General features: G+C 43.8%; 1 protein-coding gene across 6 annotated transcripts in view; it reads left to right on the top strand.

Moving 5' to 3' along the window:
- Nucleotides 1-20,158, top strand: part of bcor.L (BCL6 corepressor L homeolog) — a 108,893-nt gene that overhangs the window by 63,605 nt on the left and 25,130 nt on the right. Inside the window, exon 1 of one of the 6 annotated variants that reach the window (XM_041582093.1) lies at nucleotides 6,682-7,296. The exons of 1 other annotated variant lie outside the window; for it this stretch is intronic. The gene's annotated coding sequence lies outside the window, so the exon portion shown is untranslated. Of the gene's footprint in view, nucleotides 1-6,681; nucleotides 7,297-7,325; nucleotides 8,693-20,158 lie in introns of those variants that run through there. 4 more of the 6 variants (XM_041582094.1, XM_041582091.1, XM_041582090.1 and 1 more) reach the window with 4 other exon arrangements.

The following is a 20,158-nucleotide window of genomic DNA, read 5'->3' as shown; positions in this document are numbered from 1 at the left end:
TCGAACTGCTGAGCGTAATTTCGCCAGCAGTCGGTACTCTGTGTGCAACTTCGGAATTAGCATTGTCCAGGCGAATTTAGCCTGGCGAAGTGTTACGATGTGCGCAAAGCCATCACTGGGAATGTTCGCTGGTTAGTCAACTTGCCCCATGGGCTCATATGAGTTGTCATTGCATCCTGGTGGAGCAGTCCTACACTTGTTCCACACAGAATAACATTTGCGAGGGTACCATCCAGCAGTTTTCCAGATGTTGTTCTGCTGTTCTGGGTTGACAGAGGGTGCTGGGAGTTTTTGCTCACCAACAGCTGGTTATAGTACACAATGTAATTTACCTTCTTTCATACAACTGTTCTACTGGAGCCCATGATCGGGTTTGCACCCCTGAGATCTATAAGGCTATAGTAGCTTTCTTGAAGAAGTTGCTCTTTCAATGCTATGTCTGCTGGCACAAAGAAACTACAATTAAGTAACTGGACAGGCAACTGCCACATTCGCTCCAGTTGTCATGCGAATCTTTATTTCTCATTAATGCCTCTTTAAGGGGAAGCAAAACCTCTGCTTGGAATGCCTTCTGGTCGAATAAAATGTCAAGTCTGTGGTCGCTAAAGGTCGTGCCTCCTATTCGCACGTCTATTCGCATAGTCTGTGGGGAGCACGATAAAAAGGAAAGTGCGGTGTATCTTCTGGTTATAAGATCGCGGATGTTTACAAGAAATTAATGTCACTAAAAGGATCTGAAATGTGCACTTCAGCGAGACTTTAATTTCCATGCTTCCTGTAAAAGCCAATTCGTTTCAAAAGAGAAGTGAGTCACAGCAGAAGGCGGCTGACTCGGGCCTAGAGCGACATTACCGTTGCTACTGGCATTCTCGCTGTCTCCCCATTCTTTTCCCATAAATAACGAGCAATTTCACAGATCTCTTATAACCACAGTTTGAGAAGCCTGTCGCGTGGAGCATCGGACCTTTAAATATAGAGGGGGTCCGAATCATTTTAGGGCTAGTTTGTGATTTGAATCGTCAAAATGAGGGTTGTTAAATGAACACCGTCGCTCATTATATGAATGTGACCCTGTGGGCCAAACTTTGAATTCCGCCAGTATAATGACGATAATACCTGCAGACGTCGCAGTTAAACATAACAGCACCACTCCGGCGCGATGCGACTGTTTGATCATTCGGCGTCTGTCTTCCCTGCTATGACGCGACTGGCACTGTTTGAGGGCCCATAATTGGATTTTTTGCACTTCCTTCCTTCACCTCTGTTTTGTGTGGGTTTTCATTTTATATGTTAAAACGGTCACAATAGCGAGAGAGTGGAGACAGAAATAGTTAATCTCTTTACAGCTCCAGTCATTGTTTCTTTGTGTTAAAGCTGGCTATTTCCCCACGTTGATCTATCGGTAAAACCATGTATTTTCCAAACTGAGCCTATTCTATTGCTGTATAACAGGGCGCGTGTTTTTGTCCACAATCACAGACCTGAGTAGGCCTCACGCGACTGAGTAACGACATCAATTGTAGTATTTTAATTCTAGGGATGTGGAAGTGCTGCTATATCTGCTGATTTCCAATTTCCAGTCCATGCGATGTTGCTGGTTGTGAAGAGCTGAAATTCCCATGGATCGCCTCCTGGCTGCTAATTGGTTAATAAAGAAAGCTTTGTCGGAGTAAGAGCGCTAATTGGAAAAAGCAGGCTGGCCGCAATAATCATTTTGTCGGGATTTTTAGGAGACGCTGTGAGCTGCTTTTCTACATGAATTTTGCAGCTGGCAGAGTCAGATAAATGGCTCTTTATGAAGAGGACATTGGCTTTCCTATGAGTCAGCCCACTCATAAATCGTGACCCCCAAGGGCTGCCTGGCTAGTGCCAAGCTCAGCGCCAACTGGGATCAGTCCTTTCTGGCACAGCAGGGCGATCAGGCTCGAGGGAACCTTGAAACCTCCTTTCCAAACAGGCAGCGAATAAAGCAGGTCAACAGCCGCCTGAACAGACGTTTCTAAAAACAGCCCCACCCCTCTCTCCCCCCTCCAACAAGTGCTGCTCTACATGTCAATATCCAGGCGAGCACTGCGAGGTCATTCAAGGAACAAATCTGCCACAAGTCACTCAAATTACTTTCCACTTTGTCCCGAAACCACGGCTCCGGCACCCAGAAAAAAACACCTATTTTGGTGCAAGAACCAAAAAGAAAAAAAGATTGAGATAGATAGATAAACCCTGCCTGCTCAGAGACCTTGTGTGACTTCAATAAAACACACACATTCTAGGATAGATCTGCTAGCGCATTAGGCTTTTCTTTAACGCAACCAGAGCACTAAATTCAGCACAATACTAAACAGAAGAGAGGCAGGAAACACATTTTTACAAATCATTGAGAGAAACGATTTCGAATTAGCGATAAGAAATGTTGGACAGGCCCACTGTCAAGATGTTTGGATGTAGTCAGGTGTTACAGGTGGCAAGAAGTATGTCAATTTGTCACTGACTGGATAAGCTGCTGTTCTGACAGTCTGGCGGACCATGCACCAGGCCTGGACTGGGAGTCAAAATAGGCCCTGCCATTCCAAGTCCACAGAGGCCCAAACAGCCCCCTACCAACCCAAACAGCCCCCTTCCAGCCCACTATATGGTGACTTTCTATGGAACCATACAGCAGCCCCTCTGGCATTTGCCAGAACCCACAGATTGCCAGTCTGGGCCTGCCATGCACATATATAAAAAGACATCATCTCTTCATAACAGTCACTAGTAACGCTAATGGAGGTTTATGGGGCCTTTTGTGTTTCTAGAGCAGTGATCCCCAACCAATAGATCGTGAGCAACTTGTTTCTCTCAAACCCCTTGGATGTTGCTCACAGGGTCCTCAAAGCAGGTGCTTATTTTTGAATTCCAGGCTTGAAAGCAGGTTTTAATTGAATACAATTAAGTATAGTGCCAAGCAGAGCCTCTTGTAGGCTGCCTGTCTACATAGGGCCTACCAAATAGCCAATCACAGCCCTTATTTGCCATCCCAAGGGACTTTTTCATGTTTGTGTTGTTCCCCAACTTTTTTTTTATATTTGAATGTGGCTCACAGGTAAAAAAGGTTCGGGACCCCTGCTCTAGGTAGTCAATGTATGCGTCACACTGCTATTGTGTTCTACTCATATAAAACGAAACCATTGGACTTTAGAATCGCTTGGAGAAACATAACTGGAGTAAACAAGGAGAGATGTAATAACTGAGGAGGGGGTACGTTAAATAGGACGTTTGATCTGGAAAATGGAAATGTTTGAGAAAGAAACCCCTGCTGTATGTGCTCTCCCCAATATGTACAACACTGCGTTAGTCTGTGTGGGGATGAACCTTTATGACTTTGTCCCTGAAATTCCCGAGCAGTGTTGCACAGCTCAGTGCTTTCATTATTTCTTCTATAGGAGGAACTGAGTCTGCTACGGGCCTAGGATTTTATCAGCGGCGGTGGGGGGAATCTCCCTTCCCTTCCCATGATTGTGCGCTTGGCACGTTTCTTACGCCTAATTTCTCACTTGTGTCCTGTCAGTCTGACGAGAGAATGGGGCTCGGCCTCCAACAAACCCGACATGCCAATGGCTTGTTCCCTTCTCGTTTTCTGCTGTCTGACGAGCGTATAAACAATAGAATATTCCCCTGATCTTCTGGGTAATAGAAACAGAATTGTCCCACGCAGCTCACAATCGAGCCATTGTGACTGGTAAAGTCATTAAGGAACTGGTTTGGGGACTTGCACCAGTCTTGCCACTTGAAAGCATCGGGCTTTAACTACTTAGTCATTCTGCTGGTATATATAATTAGACACGCATTTCCCATTTGCTCCTGGCAGATTATGAAGGCTCTGACTGCATTCAGTGCGCGCTGCTCACTCCGGGGTGTGCGCTCTTTGCAGAAAGACTACTGGAGCGGATTGCGTGTTACGCCCCGGGCGGTGTGGGAAAGGGTTAATGTGAGCGGAGGGCACTTGTACAGCGCAGGGTGAGGTGCTCGAAGCTTAGCCGCCTGCAGCTCTTGTGAGGACCCAGAGGCCACAGACAGTGGAAACTGGCAATGTGCCAGCAACAGGGGGAGGAGGGGAGTGTGGAGAGGAAAGGCGCCGAAAGGAAAGCGAGAAAGAGACGGGCAGAGCGCAAAGCGTCATAAAGAGAAAAAAGGCTGTTAAGCCATCCGCTGGGATATCACTGGCGAGAAACACCCACACAGGCTGCCACCTCAGGGACTCTGCTTATTGGAAATAGCCACATACGTGCAAAGTACAAAGTCACAGGGCGCGTATTAGCGGAAACTGAATCTAATTTTATATAGCGCTCTGGGCGAATAAAATGCGTTTGGGGGTATACTATATATACATACACACTCGTCTATTGTACGTTCACATATCCATATAGCTACGTATATATTTTACGATCAGTTCCTGATGCTCGAAGATTGAAGGGGGTTGCAGTGCGATAGTACGATGCTGCTTATTCCCGATCGCTGGGAAAGGGGACAGGGAGACCGACAAAGCGCTGTGTGCGCACGGGAAGCGAGTGATTGGCAGCTTGATAGGAAGACAAAGAGAGGTTTAGAGGAAAGTAAAGGGACAACGACACGTCCCAGCACATGCGGCAGCAGGGAACAGACAGCTATAGAAACGGCTGAGGAGGAGAGGCGGCTTATCATCACAATTATCTGATTGATGACGCTTGCCGGGCATTTCTTTTTTTTTTTTTAATAGACATTTCTCAAGTGTAAGTGGTACGTGGAATTGGAAACCATCAGCAGCCATTGGCAAAAGCATGTAGGGTTTACAGTAGCTTTTGATTTAAGGGACTACTACCATGTGTCAGGGGCCACAGCTTCTGGGCCATATAACCATAACAGCCTGTGTTGAGTAGGGTGAAAACACGTCCACTGTCTTGAGTGGGAGGGGCAATTCAGTGCAAATGGGAGCAATTAGGGTATGGCAAGAAGAACATGCAGACTTCGGTACAATTGAGCATCACTCGACACTACGGAGTGTGGCGTCACTATAATGATGTCATTCTGTGATTGGATTGTCTTTTTAAGGATTGTGTCCTGTTTAAATGTGCCTGCTATTCTCTAATGCAGGCCTGTAGCACCGATATCTCCAGGACATTTCGAGTGTATGTGTAGGCAATATTCAATATTCTTTGCTCAATCTCTGTGATCCATGGAGCAGAAACGGCGCACTTCACCTCTGTGCGTAGTGGTCTGGTGCACCTTGCCCTATACAGCTCCCAGACCATATGCTTCTCTGGCCGCTTTCCCCATCACTAGCGCAAGGCCAGGTCTGTCTGCTCAGCGCTTCTGTTCCGCTACTAAGTGAAAACTGATCTGGAAACAAAAGGTGATATATACGTTATGTAAAAACGCTGCTTCTGAAACACACTGAAGGTGAACCGCTTCGGTTTCCCAAGAAATAGAGCCAGGGGCGCGGAGACGCACAAGCTCTCTGTTGCTTATAGCTGGAATAATGTTGTGTATATAGGAAACATTTTATTCAGGATTGGTGCGCTGACAAATGGGTTTCTTTGGAATCATTTGCCATTGTTCCAGCTGACATACAAAGAGCCTGTAGTACACAAAAACAAGGCAAGGTGCTGGTTGCTCCTCAAACCTTGTTTAGATGTCACATAGGTCATTCCCACAGAAGCTTCCCGGAGGAATTAGCGCGGAATCCGAAGGTTGCGCTTTCTTGGGTAGTTTCATAAGACTCTAACGTCTTTTATAAGGTTTAATGGGAAAACCAACCCTGCTTGATGACATCTATATTGGTCGGGAGGGCCACACACACACACACAGGCAAATAGTTGCCAAATCGGAAGGACCTGAATCGGCAGCTTAAATCTGTCTGTATATGGCCACCAACTTTTAGTCGCCGCAAATCTTTTGGAAGCTGAGTGGCTGACTGTACGGCAGCGAGGGGACAGAGCAAGGAGGTTCTGCAGTAGCGCTTTCCAATGACTTGGGGCTTTTTTCTGCGTGGCTTCCAACAGTTTATCTCTTGCCCAGAGAGGAAGAGCAGTAAAGGCACCTTGAGAGCAGGCACATATGCACAGATAAGGGAGGCGTGGAGAAAAGTACAATACAGAATAGGCAGTAAATTGGGGCAGACGCGAAGCCAGGAAAGTCATGCATAAAACCATCCCAGAGAGAAGCGCAGCCGGCTCTACGGGAAAAATAGGGGAGCGGGGGAGATTCAGTGCGCTAACATGCTAACGCTTCAACAAATGGAATAAAGAAAGCACAATTATGGACCAACATTCATTCATTAGGACTGATTTAGCAGTGTCATTTTATAACCTATATAATCTCCAAGTGCTTTTCCCTAGTCTTGGATGGAAACAGAGCCCCGGGGTGATAGTGGCAACTCAAAGTAGAAATATATGAAAGGGTTATCTGCGCCGAAAAGGCAAAACAACTGGACAGAATAGATGCGAGAGCCATCGGCACGCTAGGCGTATGGGCAAGAAGTGGGTTACACGAGTGCTAATGGACGGCAAATAGGCGGCGCAGAGGGGAGCACTTTGGCCACATTTCCCCCAAGTCGCTATTGCCGGGTTTCCCCTGTGCGCTCTCATTTTCCATTTCTTCAGCGCAGCAGCCGCCGCCGCCATCCCCAGCTAACACCGGGGGAGGAGGTGGAGGAAGGAAGAAGAAGAGGAGGAGGGGTCTGGCTCGGATCCTGCTGCCACCTCCCACCGTTCCTCTTTCTTCTTTCCTGGGGGCTTCGGAGATTGACCTCGCTAACCCACCCCCTCCTCCTTCCAGCACCTCCTCCCATAAGGGGAGGGAGGATCGTATCACGCTCAGCAGCTACTCTGCGCGCAGACCATCCTGCAAATAACAATAATAAACTTTGCTCCGATCGCCGCTTGTCAGACAGGAACAGAAAACGCTTCGTTCGCCCAGGATTTCTGTGGATTTATCTAATTTTAGCAAAAGGCAGGAGTCGTCGGGAGTGCGCGTTAACCCTGTAAATGCAACAATGCTGAGATCGTGTATTCGCTTTTCTGTGGAGATGTGCGGCGAGGAGGATCTTTGCGCTAGAGATTTCCCCGCTTTGTAATGCTTGGCTGAGCCCAGTCGGAGTAGCGATCTTTCCTTTGCAAGAAGAAGCGCGTGCCCCGGCACAGCAGGTGAGACCGCGGGATCGTGCTGTTCATTTTTGAGTCCAGTAGGGTCACGGCTCCTGGCTGCTCATTCTATCTTGTTCCGGAGCCCAATGAAAGGCGGATAGTACGTGTTACTGCAATTTGGACATCGGCAGCGGGTGTAGTGAGTATTTGTACAAACTGTGTTGTGCCTGTCTGTATATGTGTGTGGATTTGCGGGCTCCGTAGCGTCCGGAGCTTTGGCTTTTAATATAGATAGCAACGCGAAGGGCATCCCTAGCAAATTACTTTTTGATCCGAGCCGGCTCTAATTAAATGGCTAATTGCTTGAGCTGTGCAGTTGTGCGCTGCTGCTTTGATCGTATGAAAGAAAAGCGCTTTGGCGATATTTAGCAATACTTGATTCATTTGTGTGCTGAAGGTTGGCATTTAAAAATCTAGGCTCCCCCGATACGCCCCAGATAGCCCGTGCGATATCCCATCCCCCTCCTTTTTGAAATGAAATGAGGCATCCACTGCGCAGAGATTCCCGGCTAATCCCAACATCGAGCTGGCGATCTCCCAAAAGAGACGGCTTAACCCTCCCGTAGCCTGAGCGCGGCACGTACTAACCCAATTAGCTCTGCCGGGTGTCGCGTCTTTACTGAACACATACTGAACACATTCAATTACCCCTCCCGACTACTCTTATCTCGATTTTCTAATTCGAGAGCCATTGGCCACATCGCTTTATCTGTGCATGAATAAAGCTTTGCCTATACTTCTGCCACCGATGAACTTTTTGACACATGACATAATCTTTTTATGAGCACTTAAATACCCTAGACATTTAAATGCTATTTGTGCTACTCCCCCGCCCCATTCTCCCTGTGCGCAGAGTTGGCTTGTTCCGCATGGAAACCGATCATCCTGCGTGTAACTAGATCTCCCCGATCTATATATTACGCTCTGCGCGACTCCGGAGTAAAAGCGATACTTCTGTCTGTCTGCCCCCGTGTGTCATTGCCACCTTGGCTGGCTTTTACTTCCAGGCTTTGCAGACCGCGGTGACAGTTTGCGCCCTGTTTGTGGGGTTTCCATCCTGCGCCCCTTTACTGTTGTGTAAGCCGAATAGAGCATTTGGTGGGTGCAGGGTTCATTCTATACACTGTCCCATTGCCCTTACGAAGGGGCTCATTGAAAGTTTCTCTAATCAGAATAGCAACACCGGGAGACTTTAATATATGTGCTACTTTTCATCTATTATTGGCAAATGTAATGTTTCCGCTTGCCATCATTTGACTACCCATTAATGTAGCCTCGCCCGCCGCCCTTGTCTGTACAGAGGCAGTGCTTTCAATGGAAAAATTAGGACACAACGCGCATTTAGAAACAGGGAGCGGGGTGTAAACTAAGGTCACGGCTACGGGTTCGGCAGGATTCACCATTGTAGGATACTCTATTATCAGCACGCTGCCTGCGAGTCGCGCAGAAATGGTCCGGCTTTAGCGCACGGAATGAATAGATCGCTGGCAAATGCTGACTGACGGTATCGATCTCCACGAGAGTTGCACGTCAAGGTGAGCTCTAAGGGCACACGGGCTGCCATTCATTTCCCCGAGAATCGGAACGTGTAACGCGCTTTAAGTGCCTTTGTTAGTAACGACTAACCCTAATTCTTCTAATCGCGGAAATCGTTTTCCTTCAGGCATTGGGGTTTTGTATTCTGTGTACCGTCACCCTCCATCTATTTCAGAATGTGCCACTATAGAATTGACTTCATGGAACTGAGCGCAGCGGCTGCGCTGAGAAATAATGGGCCCCTGGGTAACAGCAGAAAGGACACGGTGGCTGCTGTACTTTGAAACAAGGCGTGACACGGGTTGCCCAGGAATCCAGTTCAGCTGTGCATTTGAATGGAGCGATTCCTTGGGCTCCGTGTGTGTAAGCAGTTTATTGCCTGGGGTGCCGGCACTGAGCGTTTGTTGGCGCTGAAGCCATTGTGGCGCCTAAATGGGCTGTTTTTTTTTATCTGTCCCTGTGAGTTATTGTGCTTGGTAAGGACTATTAAAAGAGGTCAGAGGGTGCAAAGTCCTCCCTTTTTGGCTTGCAAAGTGATGTTGCTGTATGACTGGAAGGCACGGGTTAATAGCGAAAGCATATTTACTTTGCACTGGGCAATTATTTCCCTCCCCCTCCTCGGCTATGGTGCCAGTGGGATTAGAAGGAGTTAAGTCTCGCTCTCTTGCGATCAAATAAGGACTCCTGGCAGCAGCCGCCTGTTTGTTCCGCCGCCTTCTGGCTGCCGCGGCTGCTTTCTCTCCAATGGCGACCCCATGCTGAGCAGCGCTGGATTGCGTGCCTATCGCTTATTGACACATACGGGGGTCCCGGGGATTATACTGCGGCCAAGGGGTGGCTGTTGCCTAATCGGGCAGAGTTATTGCACTCTTGTGTTTTGGCCCCTAACCTTATCACCGGTTGCTGTTGAACTGTAACTATCAGCGTCTTCCGCGCTATATTCCTGCTAGAGGCCACACACAGTTTAATGCTTCTGATTCGCTATTTTGCGGCGCTGCCGATTTTTATCAAATTACAACTCCCAGGATGCTATCCAAAATCCTTCGTAAGGTTCGGTACGGAACGTATTAACGCGGCACGCGTATTCCATTCTCTACTAAGCCTGTCTGTGGCCTCTCGTATGTTACGGACGGAGAGTGCGCTACAGAGCGAAGTACCACTGCTTTGCGTTCAGCCACCTCCACGCCTGTCCCCTAACCCTGCGGTATCAGAGGTATTAATTGCCTACTAGACATTTCCCGCCACTTGCGCAACGCTTTAAACCCAGAGCGGGCCCCATGCCTAGCAGTAGCGCACTCCGCCTGAGCTTACAGTGTGAGCCTAGGGCAAGGGTGTACCATGAGGGGGAGCCGCTTGGATAACGATAGGTGTCACAATGAGAACATGTTGGTCACCTGTAATGTAGTTGTTCTATACGTACCATCTAGCTTTTATATATTGTTGATTTACAAAGGGCCATATTCAGAGGCTAGTAGTGTTCTGTGCAGAAATCATGCATCTGTTAATTGGTCTTGTTCATTCTTATAACTGCTCAGACTGAAATGGACAGAATCAGAAAAGTTGCTCTGACTCTTCAATTCCTTATTCATCACGGTCCCAATTAGGGTCAGGCCACACTGGGCGTTTTGGGGAGATTTGGTTGTCTGGCGACTAATCACCCTGTTTTTTCGGCAACCAATCTCCCCAAACGTCCTCGTGAGGCAACTTTGGGCGACTTCGGAAAATGAACTGCCGGGTGTGATTAGCGCCGGCGTTTTTTTTTTTTAAATTGTAAGACGGCGCAGAGTCAGGGAAGGCGTTTGGGGAGATTGGTCGCCGCAAGGACGAGGCGATTAGTCGCCAGGCGGCCAAATCTCCCCAAAATGCCCAGTGTGGATTTACCCTAAAAGCCATGTGCAATTGTACATGTCATCCTGAATTCGACTGGTTAGTGTACTGAATTATAGTTACATCGTATGCTCTTTTACAGTGCTATAATGTTACTTCCAAAAAATCCAACTGAAAAGGTTGATATATTTACAAATTTTCATGAAAGATTGTCTTGCTGATGAGAAATTACATTAGTAAAAAGATGTAACTTCCCTTTCTTTTCTGCTGTCTTCCTAAGAAGGTAATTTCCATTAAGGACTGAAAAAAGAGCCAAGTATTTAATTGTTTTGGTTGGGCCAGTTCTATAGAATTTATCTGAAATTGGTTTAATCACCATAATGGTAATCTATGGTATTTACATGGTCTCAGCCAGATATTGGCAGCCATCGTCACTTCTGATGAGTTATTTTAGTTTCTAGCAACACACAGCAATCAATCAGCAATTTGCTCTGGTTGGTCAACTGTGGTAGGACTGTTGGTTGCTACAAAAAAAATCTACTTTGGTTTTGTCAGTTCCCACCATGGTGTTTGAAAATGATGTCTACCAGAATCTATCTAGACATCTGTTGAGCTGTTGTAAGAAAGCTCAGAGTTGCTGTTCGCAATGTCTGTTGTTAAAGGGGAACTCAGGCTTCCAAACCAAAATTTGATAAAGATGCCCACATAACACAGAAACCCCTACTATATCCATCACAGTTACCTGTTTCTTCAAAAAGTATGAACAAATGCAATTTTCTATTCTGAAATTCAGTTTTTCTCTTTCTACATCATTTGAAATCCTGGCAGGGAAGGGGGGACTTTAACACTGATTGTAACATCCACAGCTTACAGAAAACATGCAGGAACTACAAAACCCACAATGCATTGCACTGTGATGTTCTGTTCCTTATTGAAATCAGTGTGCAGGGAATTGTGGGGTTTGGAGGATGCCGGCTTATGACAGATTGCTGCTAATACAGTAACTGTAAAGCAGGGATCCCCAACCTTTTGAACCCATGAGCAACATTCAGAAGTAAAAGGAGTTGGGGAGCAACACTAGCATGGGGTGTCAAATAAGGGCTGTGATTGGCCATTTGGTAGCCCCTATGTGGATTGCTAACCTACATTGAGACTCTGTTTGGCAGAACACCTGGTTTTTATACAACCAAAACTTGCCTCCAAGCCAGGAATTCAAAAATAAGCTCCTGCTTTGAGGACACTGAGAGCAACATCCAAGGGGTTGGAGAGCAACATGTTGCTCAGGAGCTACTGGTTGGGGACCACTGCTGTAAAGTAACATTAGTAAGTGAGCTCAACAAAGTAGTCAGACAAATCAGCAGGAGGGCAGGGGGCTAGGCATTAAAAATCTTGAACTCGTTATATTTGTGTGGAGTTCTTCTTTAATAATTAGGAAAGTGGTGGTAGTGTGGGGGGTGATAGAGAATGTTTTTAAAATGCCAAGATTGCACTCAGCACTGTTCATTATTTATTGGCTTAGGCCAGAGTTCATGAATCTGTTTCTTAATAATATTAATGCTCAGTGACAATAGAACCCATTTAGTAATTTTTTGTCACCTAGTGTGTCATCGCCTTGAAGGGTGTGAGACTTGTCTACTGTACCTCATGGTATATTTAGTGGATGAAATAATGGTATTTTATAGAGGAAACTCTGAGCTTTCAAAGCACGATTGGTTTCCTCTGCAAAAGGGAAACATCCAGATTGAAACATCAACAAGCAGTTTCGATACCCCTTGGTGAAAGCAGACAACCGGCTTAGGGAGAAGTTGGAGACAAAGCAGAGGGCTGTCTCATGAGCGATATGAGCCCTGCAGGGACAGCTGGAAGCGTTATGCGTGATTAATACAAATAATAAAAGGCTTGCGCTCGCAGCCGCTGCTCTAGAAACTAAAAGGCTATATTTAATATGTGTGGGACTAATGATGAGCAGGCTCTCCGACTGTTTTGGAGGCTGGCACATTGCATGCAGATTTCTGTAATAAGAGGCTGCTTTCGTGTAATGTTTTTCAAACCAGGGAGGTTTTGGGAGCATTGAAGCATTTGCTCTCACAACAGCAACAAGTGGGAATGTGTGTGTATGTGTGTGTGTGTGTATATATATATATATATATATATATATATATATATATATATATATATATATATATATATATATATATATATATATATATATATATATATATATATATATATATAGATATATATATAGATATATATATAGATATAGATATAGATATAGATAGATAGATATGTATGTACCACATCTAGTGTGGGTTCCAGCCATTTCAGTTGGCATAGTTCATATTGCGAATGGAACATTCTTAAGCCAAGACCATGCTTTATCCACCTAAAGCATTTGCAAAAGGTCACGACTAAAAACAAAAGAAACCTTGACAATATGTGTAAAACTGGTTCTATAGCAAACAATTTTTATATAGACATTCTGTAATCAATTTGGTTTTTCCTGTTTTGCATTTGTTTACCTTGTGTGATAGTATAATTTAAATGTAAGTGTAATTAAATTGCAGTTATTTAGCTTGGCTAATGACACAAAGGAGACTACCCAGTACATTATGACTGATATTGTGGCTGATATATCCCCAGCAGCTCACAGGGCCATTGGCTGAAAAGCCCACAGCCTTGCATGCAAAAAGAAAGGGATGCATAGTATCGGATACACAGTAATATTTAAAAATACTCATAGTTTGAATCCCATAGTCACATTTTGGGTAGCAATCATAGACATTCATGACAATTTTGCTAGTTGCTGACTTTTTTTGCTACATTTCTGAAAAAAACATAGTAAGTTTTAACTGCTGGTGGGATACACAGTGCTTTTTCAAAGTTCCGGTAATTGTTTAGCAATTCTAAGGTATGTGTTCAGGTACGTGTCCATTGTGCTACAGTAGAAATATATTACTACAAAGCTTGCCAGCACAAGTCACTGTATGGTTTGGCTCGTGTTGCAGAAGAGATGCAGTCATTGTCTTCATGAAGTTGCTTCTCTGCAACAGTGTACCCTACACAGGGTCTTCTATTGTGAGATAACATAAGCTGGAAATGTTAGCTCAGCATTTAACCATGTTACAGCTGATAACGTTTAGCAAAAGCTCTTGTTATATACGGTCTAAATGCCTTGTAATCTGTTGTAACCATTTGCTGTGTATGTTTATAAGTAATAGTGCTTGATGAACCTACTGAAAATTAAGTTCTGTTTTAAAAGGCAAGAATAATATAAACACCGCAATATGTAACTCTGAAATGGGAAACACTTTGAATACACGAGAAATACATTTAGGTGGAAGCTTTCCCTGTTGTGTTATCCAACATAACCATATGAACAAAACACATTTTTTGAACTGAAAATGTGTAGAATCTCAGCCATATAAAGTAGAACTGCATTTAACACACAACTCAATCAAAAAGCCTGAGCATATTGTAATTTTTTGTGCTGCCTGGGCCCTTTTAAAAATGCAGCATCACACTAGTGTTTGAACAAGTTTCAGGTTATGCTTGCCAATGCGGAGGTGGGTCTGCATGACTGAATCACTGCTATAAGCGCCTCATGAGATTTAAAAGCCCATTCCTTTTATTAGGCTTAGGTAAAGTACTTCCTGGGGGATGGGGGGGGGCATATGCTGCTCTCCATTTCACTTTGCTCTGAACATTGTCCAGAATTTGAGCACCACGTATAGGCTGATGTACAGTCAAATCCCAGGTCATAATAAAGAGAAGCAGTTTCAGCGACAAGGATGTTAATGTATGGCCTGCAGAATCTGGTGTCCCAACAACAAATAATTTTTGGTCAGGAAGTCAAATTATAACACTTATTTTATTCTATTACTAGGGTTATTAATCCTTTGCCTCAGTGACAGCTGATTATTTCTAGGAATGCTTTTCTCTGTGTAATAACTTGGTATTGTGAAGGGCTCTAGTTATGGTACTGAAACAGCAAACCCATAACTATAGCTGCTTCCATTAAAGCAAGAATACAGCTGCAAAGAAATGTCACACTTGAAAGCTGTCTGCAGTTTTTTTTTCAATCTCCATTGTAGGCTGTAAAATAATACTGGCCCGTTTATTCCCCAAACACGTCTCCTCACAGCAGGGGAAATGCTGAATCTCTGCATGTCTCCATGTGTGTGCACCTATTGACCCCCTGCTAAGGATTGAAGATCCTGTCTGATTAAATGATGGGGCTCCTTTAATATGTTTTCACCTTCGTTTACTGCCAAAAGTAAAATGGGAAGACAAGTAAAAATGGAACCTGAACCACATCCGCTGACAAAGTTATCCATGACACTTGTGACGCAATATGCTTTAATCTAAGGTAAAAAGATCTTGATTTTAAGGTTTCCCAGATACAGGAACAGTCATATTTAAGATGTATAAAATAGGGTAAAACCTTTTTCTATTTGATAAGATAAATCTTGTTCGCTCAAATGGAATAAAGCCACCTCTTTTTTAAAAAAAATTGCAAGAATGTATTTGTTGCTGTGCAATGGGGTTTGTTGCTGTACAATGGGGTCCTTTCAGACCATAGCCTGTGTAGTTAAAACACAAAGGGGCCCTGAGTGGTAGACCAGTCTAGTAAGCTTACTCAACTACGGTGTGCCATAGATCTGTTTCAGGGGCTAATATGGATCATTGTCTGTTTCTAGTGACAGAAACTGTGTCTGATAAAGAACTTTGTCCAGGTTTTGTAACACTGTGCTGTATCAGTACTTCACCCACATATTCAAACCTTTCCACACATAGATCTAAGTAGAGTTGACATTAACAACATTTATTATAGTGTGTAGCCTGCTTTACATTGTGGATAAGATGTAGGTTTGCATGTACTGTACAGGGTTATATTGCACTACTGGGTAAACAGTGTATTGTATAATTGCAGGCTGCAGGTAAACACTTCATTTGCTAACAGATAAACGGGATTTTTGCTTTTATATATTAATTTTTGCCCATTCAGTAAAGCAGAAGTTTCCTCTGGCCTTGAATTGTAAAACTAGCTTAAAGAACAACTCGGATCTTAAAGTTACTAAAGCATAATAACACTTTTTACAATATTATGCATCTATTTGTGCAACACCTGATCAATCTGCTTCAATAACTATGGCCTCTTTTTATTTGCCACACAACCAAATTGCATAACAGGTGTAGCTACGACTACCTGTGTGAAATAGTCTTAACACTATTGCATAGAATCCTGCTTCAGTTTCTGCTTTAGCTTCTTAAAGCCTCTGTCAATGGCTTTATCTTTCTGAGCTCCAGGCTCAAATAAATTGGATTAGAATCTCTGTGGGACACTGCCTGAAAAATTCTGTGAGCATGGATATATAAAATCCAGTACTTTTTGTACTAATCTAAATATATTAAGGCAGGAACATTGTTCTACTAGCTTCAAATGGTTCCTAGGGTAGGGTATATCAGGGATTCGGAAGCTATGGGTTGGGACCCTTCTATGGGTTGCCTTGCTTCCTTTAATAAGATGGCATTTCTTTGTCCAATAGCAAGCATAATTAAAATGAGTGTAATTTTAAACCAACCCTTCTGTTTTGTATACATAGGTGTTATCATGCATTTTAAATGGACTTTCTGCAACACTATGGATTTTGATTTATTGATTCTAAATTACATATTTATATTTCTTGTCATGCTAAAACAAAGGTGGCACAGTGCAGTTACTTTCAATGTTTATTGCAAGCATTCTGCCATCTTTTCATGCTATTTTGGCTATCGAGGCACTGCTTCATTACTACAAATGACTGTGAGTAAATTTTTGCATGGTTTTGTTCTTCTAATAATAGAAAATATAGCAACACAATCTGTCTGTGTAAAATATAGCCTTATAGAAACCTATACATAAATAGTTTTATTTTTCCTTTAAATGCTTAATCTACATTAACTGACCTGTGTAAGGAAAAAACACTAATCTATCCCACTGATCAGTTACTACATAGCGCTAGGCTAGGTACATGGGAACAGCTGCTATAAAACAGTATGAAAGAGCACAGCTTTTTACATGAACACCACATTTCACAAATCTGTCTTAAATCACAGTGTCTGTTATTTCAATGTAATGCATGGCTAGAAAAATCAGACGCAATTGTAAGCCTGAAATCCTCCTCCTCCTCTTACTTATTAACCCAGCATTTAACAGCAGGATGCAAGTAGAGTTGCAGTCACAAGAAAACTAGTCCTCCCCCTAGAGCAATTAAAAAATCCAGCCCTGGAATAAATCATGCACCCGCGATAATCCTGTTAATAAAACGCAGCTTGTTCCCTGACACTTTCCTCCTGCGACGCACTGTGTGTAACCCCTGAGCTGCCAATTGTAGCAAAGCAAATGTTCCAAATGTCATTAGCCTCTGCCTCCTGTGATATTTGTTTTGTCCCTACTGCTAAATATGGTGAGGTGCCTATATAAAAAAACTTTTGTGCTCCATGTGCTGGGGATTACGCATATAGTAATACACGTAGGGTTGCCATCTAGCCGGTAAAATACCAGCCAAGGTATTACAAATTTACTGTCAATGTGTATTAGCTGGTAAATTTGTAATCCCTATTGTTCCGCACCTGGCCCGCCGCAGATCTGCCCCTCTCAGCTCCCCTACTCGTTTTATCCAAGAGCTGCAGTCCCTTCCTGGCCAAACAGATATTAAAACTCTGCCCCCACAACCCTGCCCTTTCTCTACGTCACCGGCCGGTAGGGCCATAACTAAAAGGTGGCAACCCTAAGTATGTGTCCCCAGTGCTGGGGGGCAGCATGCCTCCCCTAAGATCTTGCTGCCCCGGGCCTTTGTGGCTGCACCTCCTGTAATAGCAGATCTCTCTCTCCTGCTCACTTATTATGTGGAATGTAAGGGCTCTTATACCCATGTGTTTCTTCCTCCCAGGTGTGGGACATATTAAATGGCTGTCACGAACCAGCTTGAACAAATGAAACTTCAAGAAATGGGTGTAGAACCATGAATATTGGTTCTCATAGGAACTACAATTTTGCCATAAATTGGCTAAGACTTCATAAAATGTGCCACTACTTAAGCTGACTTGCTCACCTCAAATGTTCAGCATGGCTTATGGCTAATTTAGATACTCTTGAGAGCCGAAATAAGCAGTCAATGTGTTTCTGTTCAAAACTGTTCCTACTCAATTTGTTGCTTAGGAGCCTAAGACATCTGGCTGGCCTGTTATGTGGGCCATGTAAGAAATATTTGTCCCCAAGTCAGAACACAGCTGGGTTGTGAGGTTAAGAAACCACATCACACGGGAAATAAGAAGCCTCTCTTGCAGCTGAGCTTTCCACAGCCAGTCACCTTTCACCTGCCTTGTGTTGCTGCCTGCTAATGCTTAGGCCCGATAGCTAATGATTTATTTCCACCCACTCTCCCGTCTCTGACTGAGACAGCAGGCTTTGCACAACAAGGAGCTCTCTGTGATTAAGATAAGGAATAGCTGGACAAGAGGAATTCACTAAACAATCAACAAAAATTGCCTGGGAGGGAATTCTCCCTTCCAAAACAATTGTATGCAAAATAAACTCCTGGTTTTCATTCTTTACTATTAACAACCCTTGTCTCATATTTAGCAAGTGTGTCCTATAAGAGTTGTGTGTGTGTGTGTGTGTATATATATATATATATATATATATATATATATATATATATATATATATATATACACACACACATATTATTTATATATATATATATATATATATATATATATATATATATATATATATATATATATATATATATATATATATATATATATATATATATATATATATATATATATATCTCCAAAGGAATGGTGCACTCCGTAGACAAAATTAATACCTGGGTGCCAGCATGGGAAATAAGCAGTGAAAAAGGATTGCGGCACTCACAGGAATGTTTTATTATTAAGCCTCTTAATAATAAAACATTTTTTGTTTTTGATGCATGAACAGTAAATGTATGCATGTCATGGCTAGAGTCTGCCCAGATCATGACTAATAATCTAGTAAATTTTGCCTTGCTATAGCCAGATTGTCACTATAAGATTCTAGTGCTTGAAATGGGTTCCAGCTGGTTTGTGTAAAACCTATTTCTTTGATGCACAACCAATGTAATCTTATCTCTCAAAAGGCACATGAATGTGTAAGCAATCTTCTTCCCCTGCTCCTTACTTATACTCCCTTTTTGCTTACTGTGCCAAACCAATAGCTGGGTCGGTTGACTATTGGCTAAAGCTCCGCATAGACGCGACGATTCTTCTTGCCGAACGACCGATTTTAGGGAAGTCCGACCAATCCTTCGAAATTATCGTGCGGTTAGTGGGATTCGAACGATCGCACATCTTACGATTTTTCGGTCGACATCTGTCAGGAAATTGATCGGACAGGTCAAGAAATCTTTGTCGGCCCCAGTCCAATCTATGTTTGCACGGTCAAACAGGCAGTTACCCTTTGTTTTCCTGGCAAATTGGTCTTTTTAGTTGATGGTCAATTCGTACGATCGTTCCGAGAATATTGTGGTCTCACGATGAGGATCGGATCTTTCAAAAATCACAACATCTATGCAGGCCTGGATTTGTGGAAAGGCCACCTAGGCCCGGGCCTAGGGCGGCAGGATTTTAGGGGGGCGGCATGTTGCCCAACCACACCCACATTGCTTCAAAAACACTGGGGATGTGCTGGAGATGCAATCATTTTTTTTAAAATTTCCGGTGCGCCAATCCCCATTGCTCCAGTCCAGATGATGAAAATTTGCACGAATAAGGGGAGGGGACAGGGGCGACGAACGACAGTGGGCCTAGGGGCGCCCATTATATAAATCTGACCCTGCATCTATGGCCAGCTTTATAAAGGAAATATATCTGCTGTGGCAGGGAAATTGAATTCCTGTGTAAAAATTTGAATTTCTATGCAAGTCCATTGAGGTTAATGGGGATGCTATTAGGGTTGCTACTTGGCCGGTAAAAATTATGGTTGATCCCAATGTTATTAATAGAGAAAAACTATAAATGTATAGGAAGGCCAGTATTTTTCTCCAGAAAAGGTGGCAACCCTAATGCCAGTGGGGGCACCATTCAACTTTATTTTAAGTACTCTCACGCACAGGTTATTTGTATGCATTTTAACAGTGCATTGGAATTTTTGGAATTTCTATAACTTGTAAAAGAAAACACAAAAATCCAACACCCAACAGCAAAGGCTGATTTCAAATATGACTACCTGGGCACACAGTTTAGTTCAAGGGTCAGTTTCTAGGGGCCAGCCAGTGATTGTATCAGATTGCAGATGATCTGTTCTGTTTAATAAAAAGCATTCGCTCAGCTATCTCATTCTAGTACCGTCACCAGCGCTGCTGCCTTTCTGTTTTGTGAGTGGAGAATGATGTAGGGGGTTTCTCACAAGCCCGTAGAGAATTATGGAAGTGGCGGCTGATTTGGTTGAACAACTACTGCTTGTGGGATGAGGCAGACATGGCTCAGGCCCCCTCCCCCACCACCTGGCTTCCATAATAGTCAATCGGTTCAGTTCGTGTTTGGCAAGGAGAGATCGGATGCACAGAAACACTTGGCTGCACAGTCTGCCTTCGCTCATGTAATGT

The sequence above is a fragment of the Xenopus laevis genome, chromosome 2L (genome assembly GCF_017654675.1).
Source record: "Xenopus laevis strain J_2021 chromosome 2L, Xenopus_laevis_v10.1, whole genome shotgun sequence".
Taxonomy (NCBI): domain Eukaryota; kingdom Metazoa; phylum Chordata; class Amphibia; order Anura; family Pipidae; genus Xenopus; species Xenopus laevis.
The sequence above is the reverse complement of the archived record's forward strand: the minus strand, read 5'-3'. Positions and strand labels throughout refer to the sequence as shown.